This window comes from Microtus ochrogaster, unplaced genomic scaffold (genome assembly GCF_000317375.1).
Source record: "Microtus ochrogaster isolate Prairie Vole_2 unplaced genomic scaffold, MicOch1.0 UNK1, whole genome shotgun sequence".
NCBI classification, from domain to species: domain Eukaryota; kingdom Metazoa; phylum Chordata; class Mammalia; order Rodentia; family Cricetidae; genus Microtus; species Microtus ochrogaster.
In genome coordinates, this window is record NW_004949099.1 from 33,659,875 (window position 1) to 33,666,773 (window position 6,899).

A 6,899-nucleotide genomic window follows, 5' to 3' on the forward strand; every position below is an offset into this window, starting at 1 on the left:
TCCACATGGCAGCTCACAAGTAATTGTAACTCCAGTTCCAGGTGTTCCAACATGCCTTCTGACTTCTGGGGGCTCCTGCACGCATGCTACACACACACACACACACACACACACACACACACACACACACACACACACACACACACATCCTGGCTGTTCTGGAACACACCAAGATCCACCTGCCTCTGCCTCTGGAGCGCTGAGATTAAAGGCATGCGCCACCACACCTAGGCTCTAGAGATTTTCTGTGTGGTAGAAGTGAAACTCCAGCTAGGATTATGGTGGTTCGCTTTAATTGTTAGTGTGGCATTACCTAGGGAGTCTTAATGAGGGATTGTCAACATAGGGCTGGCCAGTGCACATGACTGTGAGAAACTGTGTTGACTGTCTTATTCTTGAGAAGACCCAGCCTGAAAGTGGGTGGTGCCACTCCCTGGTGTAGGGCCCGGGCCTGTATAAGCACTGAGAATGCTAGCTAAACACTAAGCATGCAAACACTCCTTCTCTATCTATCCGTGCTCCATTGTGGATGTGAATTGTTACTTCCTGTTCCTGCCTTGACTTTCATTCAACAATGGGCTGTAGCTGGAATTATAAGCTAAAATTAACCTTTTCTCTCCCAAGTTGCTTTTTGTCAGAGTTCTTTTTTTCTCTTTCTGTCTGTCCGCCTTTTTTGTTTTTATTATATTTTATTTTTTGTTGATTTTCAAGACAGAGTTTCTCTGTGTAATAGCTCTGCCTGTCCTGGAACTTGCTTTGTAGACCAAGCTGGCCTTGAACTCGGAGAGATCCACCTGTTTCTGCCACCCAAGTGCTGGGATTTAAAGTGTGCGCCACTACTGCCTGGCTCAGAGTATTTTATCACAGCAATAGAAATGAAACCAGGACATCAAAGAAGTGGGGCCTTTGCTGTGACAAACCTGACTGTGGCTTTTGAACCGGTGGTGGGAGGAATGTGGAAGGGTTTGGTATGCTAGGCTAGAAAAGCTCCTGAAGGCTGGATAATGGGCCACTGCAGTGGAGTCTTGGAAGACAGTAACGCAGACAGTGGAGGCTCAGCTCACGAGCTTTCAGAGAGGCGAGGACTGTCAGGAACTGGGTAGGGGCCATTCATGGGATATTTTGGCCAAGAACCTGGCTTCATTCTTCCCAGGTCCTGAAACTCTGAGTGAAGTTGGATTTAAAGAAAATGGACAGGTTTAGCAGAGGAAATATCAGGATGGGAGCATTGCTCAGCCAGCTCTAAAAAGCAGCCATAATTATAGAGAGAGCAGCACTGACGTGAATTCCTGCACCATTGAGAGAATGGAAATATATCCTGAGGGCGAGACCCTGCCTCAGAGGAGGCTCCGTCTGGGAAAGATTCAAATTCCTCTCAAGGAAGAAAGCTGAAGATGAAGGGGTCGCTGTCCCCGGGAGCCACTGCTCAGGCTTGGTGCAGACACTAACAGAGCTGACTCGGATAAGCTGCCACTGAGTCCAAACGTGCAAGCTGCTGACACTGATACTAAACCCCCATGGAACACCGTCCCCTCGGGGTGATGAGCCAGCGGTCACGTCCGTCATGTAAGTGACAGTACTTTGTTCTTACTGGAACAGACACTTATTTGGGTCATAGCTTGGTCTTTCCTACATGAAATGCTTCTGCCAACACTACCATACTCGGACTCAGAGGACGCTCTGTCTACTCTCACGGTATTCCACACAGCATGGCTTCTGACTAAGAAACTCACGTCATAGCCGTTGAAGAGGGCCCATTTCCACGGGAATCACCATGCTTAATACGGTTGTCATATACAGAAGCAGCTGGCTGATTGGACGGCGGAATAGCTTTTTAAATACACAGCTACTGGGCCAATTGGGTGGTAATACCCTCGAGGGCTGGGGCAGAGTTCCCCATAAGGCTATGCATGCTTTGAGTCCTGTTTTTCCTTTAGCAGGGATTCATGGGACCATAAATCAAGGGAGAAAAAGGGAACAGTTCCACTCACTGTCACCCCTAGTGGCCCACTAAGAAAAAATTTGCTTCCTGTTCCCAGGACCTCATACTCTGCTGGCATAGGGAGACGTTATACTGCTCCAGAGGGAGAAGTTTCTGCTAGGAGACACAGCAAACGTTGCATTGAGCTGTAAGCTAAGATTTCCCCCCTGCTTATGTTGTTGGGTTTCTGATCACCTTAAACCAACGGGGCTAAAATAGGAATAACAGTGTTAGGAGGGGTGACTGATCCAGACTACTGGGGCAAACTGGATTGTCTGTCTACAAATAAGAGATAAGGAAGATTATGTTGGGAGTGGAGGAAGAGATCTTTTAGGGCAGAGGTTCTCAACTTTTTTAACGCTGTGGCCCTTTATTATAGTTCCTCATATTGTGGTGACCCCCCCATCATAAAATTATTTCATTGCTACTTCATAACTGTAATTTTGCTACATTATAAATAATAATGTAACCATCTGATATGCGAGTCCCCAAAGGGGTCATGACCCACAGGTTGAGAACAGCTGCTTTAGGGCATCTCTCAGTGTTACTATATCCTGTGATTAAGGTCAATGGGAAACTACCACAGTTCAATCTAGGCAGGGTGATAAATGACCCAGACCCTTCAGGAATGGATATATGGGTCACCCCTCCAGGACCTACTGAGGGAAGAAAACACAGAATGGGGAGTGAGGGAAGGTAGTTATAAAAACCAGCTAAGACCATGTGACTAGTTACAGAAATCAGGACTATAATTTAGCCTGTCCTCGAGGGAAGTCAAGGCAGGAACCTGAAGGCCGAAACTAAAGCAGAGGAGGAATGCTGAGTCATGTGACTCAGACTATTGTTCATCTACCTTTCTTATACCTCTCAGGGTCGCCTGCCCAGGGGTGGCACTGCCCACAGTGGCTGGGCTCGGCCACATGGACCATTAATCAAGAAAATGGCCCTCAGACTTCCCGGCAGACCAGACTTCTGAAGGCATTCTCTCAGTTGTGGGTCCCGCCTTCCAGACGTCCCTAGCTTGTGTTGACAAGAACCAAAACAAAAAAAAAACAAAACAGCAACAACAAAAAAACTAACAGGCACAACCTTATTTGTGCTTATTTACACAAATGTTAAGCAGATATTTGTGTTTTCTTGCCATATGGTGGCTCACAAGTAACTGTAACTCCACTTCCAAGGGATCTGACGCCTCATCTAGCCTCCATGGGTACCAGGCACACATATACAGCACAGACATATATGTAGGCAAAACATTAATATACACAAAATAAAAAATTTTTAAATTTTAAAAAGAAATATTTAGGAGTAATCTGGGGATATAGCTCAGTTTATAGAGTCTTTGCTTAGCATTCACGAAGCCCCAGGTTTGCTCCCCCACAGCAGAGACCGGATGTGATGGTGCACACCTATACTCCAGCAATTAGCAAGTAGAAGCAAGATAGGAGTTCAGGGTCACATCCTGATACATAGTTCCAGTTTGAGAGGCTTGTCTCAGAAAAACAAAAGGATCTAGGAATGGAGAACGTCCTCTCTCAAGAGACAGTGGCCTTGCTGGCTCAGCCAGAAAACACAGTCGCGTTAAGCCTGAGAACCCAGTTCAACCCCTAGACAATGGTGCAAAGAGGGAACCACTTCCAGAATCCTCTGGTCGCTTTTAAAAAGAGCGTCTTGCCAGGTAGCCCAGGCTGGCTTCACATTTGCTTCGCTCCTCCTGCTCAGCCTCTCTGGACAGCTGAGAGTATAGCAGTATACAGGCAGGTCTGGCTTCTGAAAAGACTCATCTGAAGCCTGAATTAGAAAGAAGGCACATAAAAAAGTAAGGGGCTATCCAGACTTGGGCTGGGCTCTGTGGAGTTACCATTGGAAGGCGCCTGAAGGCACCAGGACACTCATAGTGTTAGATAAGGAAACTGAGGCCCGGAAAGGGAGGCCATTTTCACAGTGTCAAAACAGCCACCAGTGACTCAGCACAGACTCATTCGGGGCCATGCTTTTTCCCTATTGGTGTTTATTTCCTGAAATGTTTCTTGCTGCTAATGAATATGATAATCACATAGCTGAAACTTCTTGTAACTTGTAATTGAACACCTTAGATGAAGAGCTGTGTACCAGAAAAAATTCTAGCATTTAATTCAAGAAAGTTTTGCTAGAAGTAGAAGAGGTGTTCAATTTTTAGAGGTGCCGTTGGATGACTGTTCTGGGGAGAATGGTCTTTCTTTAGAAATAGGGTCTTTTTTTAGAGATAGGGTTTCTCTGTGTAGCTGTCTGTCCTGGAACTCGCTCTGTAGATCAGGCTAACCTCGAATTTACAGAGATCCACTTCCCTCTGCCTCCACGTACTGGGATTAAAGGCATGTGCCACTGAGAATGACCTTTCTAGACAAGGAAAAAACCTCAAAGTTCATACTGTATAGGTTAGGCCTGACACTTTGCTTTGTGTGAAGTGGGGTTAAGGCACACTAAGGCAACTAGAAAAGGTTATAATTTCACAGTTATAATTTCAGCATTTAGAAAGGCGAGGTAGGAGGATTGTCACTATTTCCAGGACAACTCTGGCTACATAACGAGTTCCAGGACAGTCAGGAAAAGAAAAAAAAAAGGTAGAAGAAGGTAAATGAAGGTGCTTTGGAATAAATACAAAGACATCTACATTCAAGCATCAAAAATGAGGGACTGGCTCAGTGGTTAATTCCTGAGTTCAATTCCCAGCAACAACATGGTGGCTCATAACCATCTATAATTAGATCTGGTGCCCTCTTCTGGCCTGCAGGCATACATGCAGGCGGGACACTGTATACATAATAAACAAACAAACAAATAAATAAAAGAAACTGCCCAAGAGTCATTTAAAAAAAAAGTGCCTTTAAAGGCAGGCAAGATGGTCCCATGGTTAAAGAGACTTGCTTTCAAGTCTGAGGACCTGAGTTTGATTCCTTGGGCCAACATAGTAGAAGAGAACGACCTCTCAAAAAATTGTTCTCTGACCTCCACACGGTGTCATGGGGCTGGCTCACTCACTTGTATGTGCAAAGGCATGCACAGGAGTGCACGCGCGCGCGCGCGCACACACACACACACACACACACACACACACACACACACACTGAACAAAAAGAGTGATAAAAACCTGCTTGGGCTGGAAAGATATTTCACCAAGAAAGGAGCTCACTGCCAAGCCTGCGGGCCTGGTATCCACCCCCAGGCCTCACAGTAGAGGGGAGAACAGTTGTGTGTCGTCGCATGTCCATCCGTGACACGTCCCGTGTTGCCATCCCATCCCAGTCCCATGTCCAGCGTCTCCCCTTGGTCTAGGCATAAGTGTCACACTGTAGTCAGGAGTTATCTTTGATAATGTGGTCTATTATTCAGGAAGGCCGTAAAAAGCCTCACAGAACGTGACATGTGAGATAACAAGGCTGCTAGAATTTTAGACTCTGCATTTCCTGATTTAAGAACAACCGGATGGGATTTACTGTTTATTATGCCTGTTAGTACTTCTGTATGGACTTGGGTCTAACAAGCATCTGCTACTTAGGAAAGAGTGCCTAAAAACTTAGGAGACCATATTCCGAATTGGAATACATCTAAAATCTTCAGAAAGAGATGTCAGCCAGGAAGTTCATGACTAAGCCTCCGGAATCCACGTGGTAGAGGGAGCGGATTCGTTCCCTCAAGCTGCCCTCTGACCTGTATATGCTGTCTGTAGAACACGTCCACCCCTCCCCACCATAAACAAATAGAACATAATAAAAAAAAGTTCAGTTTCCCACAGACGCAAGGGAACAGAGAAGTTACAAATTCGTGCACCTAGATACAAAATAGTCTGACTTATCTAATAATTCACAGGGTCTTTTTCTCTGAACAGGGTCCTTTTCGCTTGGCTCAGGGGTAGTAAAATTAAAATTCTGAAATCCTACCCTTCATGAGGACATTTAAGAACTGAGACTACACTGTAGAATTGAGCTCTGCCCTAGTTTCATAAAACACACAGAAAGCACAGGGCTGGAGGGTCTTCAATCAAACCTACCCGTGTATGTGTGTCAGCACATAGAATGTATGAAGTGTTCCTACAGCGGGGCCATGCAACCTGTGCTCTAGAAGACAAAACCCGGAGGCGGCTAGGCAGGAAGGAGAGGGCAGAGTTTTGACAAATAAAGTTGAAAGGGAAAGGAACTCACATGGGTTTACGGAAACAACCAGATGGTAGGAGGAAGGCACACTGGACAATTCCAGAAATTTCGACAGCGGGGACTGTCAAACTACGCTGACTAAAACCCAGTTTCTCCTCTAATTTAAGACTCAATACCGAGAGAAAGGAATGGTGGGATGGCCGCCCGATTGGGGCAGTGGGTGTGGTGAGATGGTTAAAGGCGCTGCGGGAAGCAGGCAAGTGACGATGGTGTGTGCGGGCGAGCCAGGACGCAGAGGAAGCGTGGATACCGAGGGGGCGGACGTGGACTCCCCGGCTCTCGCAGGGGCTGCGTGGTGCGGCGCGGCTGCGGGCCATCCCGGCGCGGATGGGGTTAAGCGTCCGCAGCCGAGGGCAGAGCCCGGTTGCCAGGGAAACGGCTCCGCCAGTTCCGGCGGCGCGGGCGCGTACCACTGAGCGGGGGAGCCCGCGCGGATGACGCGGAGGGCGCAGCGCGGCCAGCCGACTCCGGAGGTGCGAGCCCGCTGGCCCCGGTGACTCCGTAGAGTCCCGCCGCCCGCAGCCGTGAGCCGGACTCGCCCGACCCAGGCGGGGGAAGAGTGGCGCGCGACTGCCTCGGAGTCCCCCCCCGCGCGGCGGCCTAGTGCGGGCAGCCCGGGGCTGGGCGGTTTGAACCGCGGACGGCAGACAAAGGCAGCAGGAAGCCGTCCGTAGCCCGAGCGCCCGGCCCGGGCCTCGCCGGCGCGCGCAGCAGCGACGCGGCCG

At 48.2% G+C, this 6,899-nt stretch overlaps 1 protein-coding gene across 1 annotated transcript in view; it reads right to left on the reverse strand.

The window, feature by feature from the left end:
- Wnt5b (Wnt family member 5B) overlaps positions 1-6,899 on the reverse strand; it is a 110,784-nt gene that overhangs the window by 37,406 nt on the left and 66,479 nt on the right. The gene's annotated exons all lie outside the window — the stretch shown is intronic.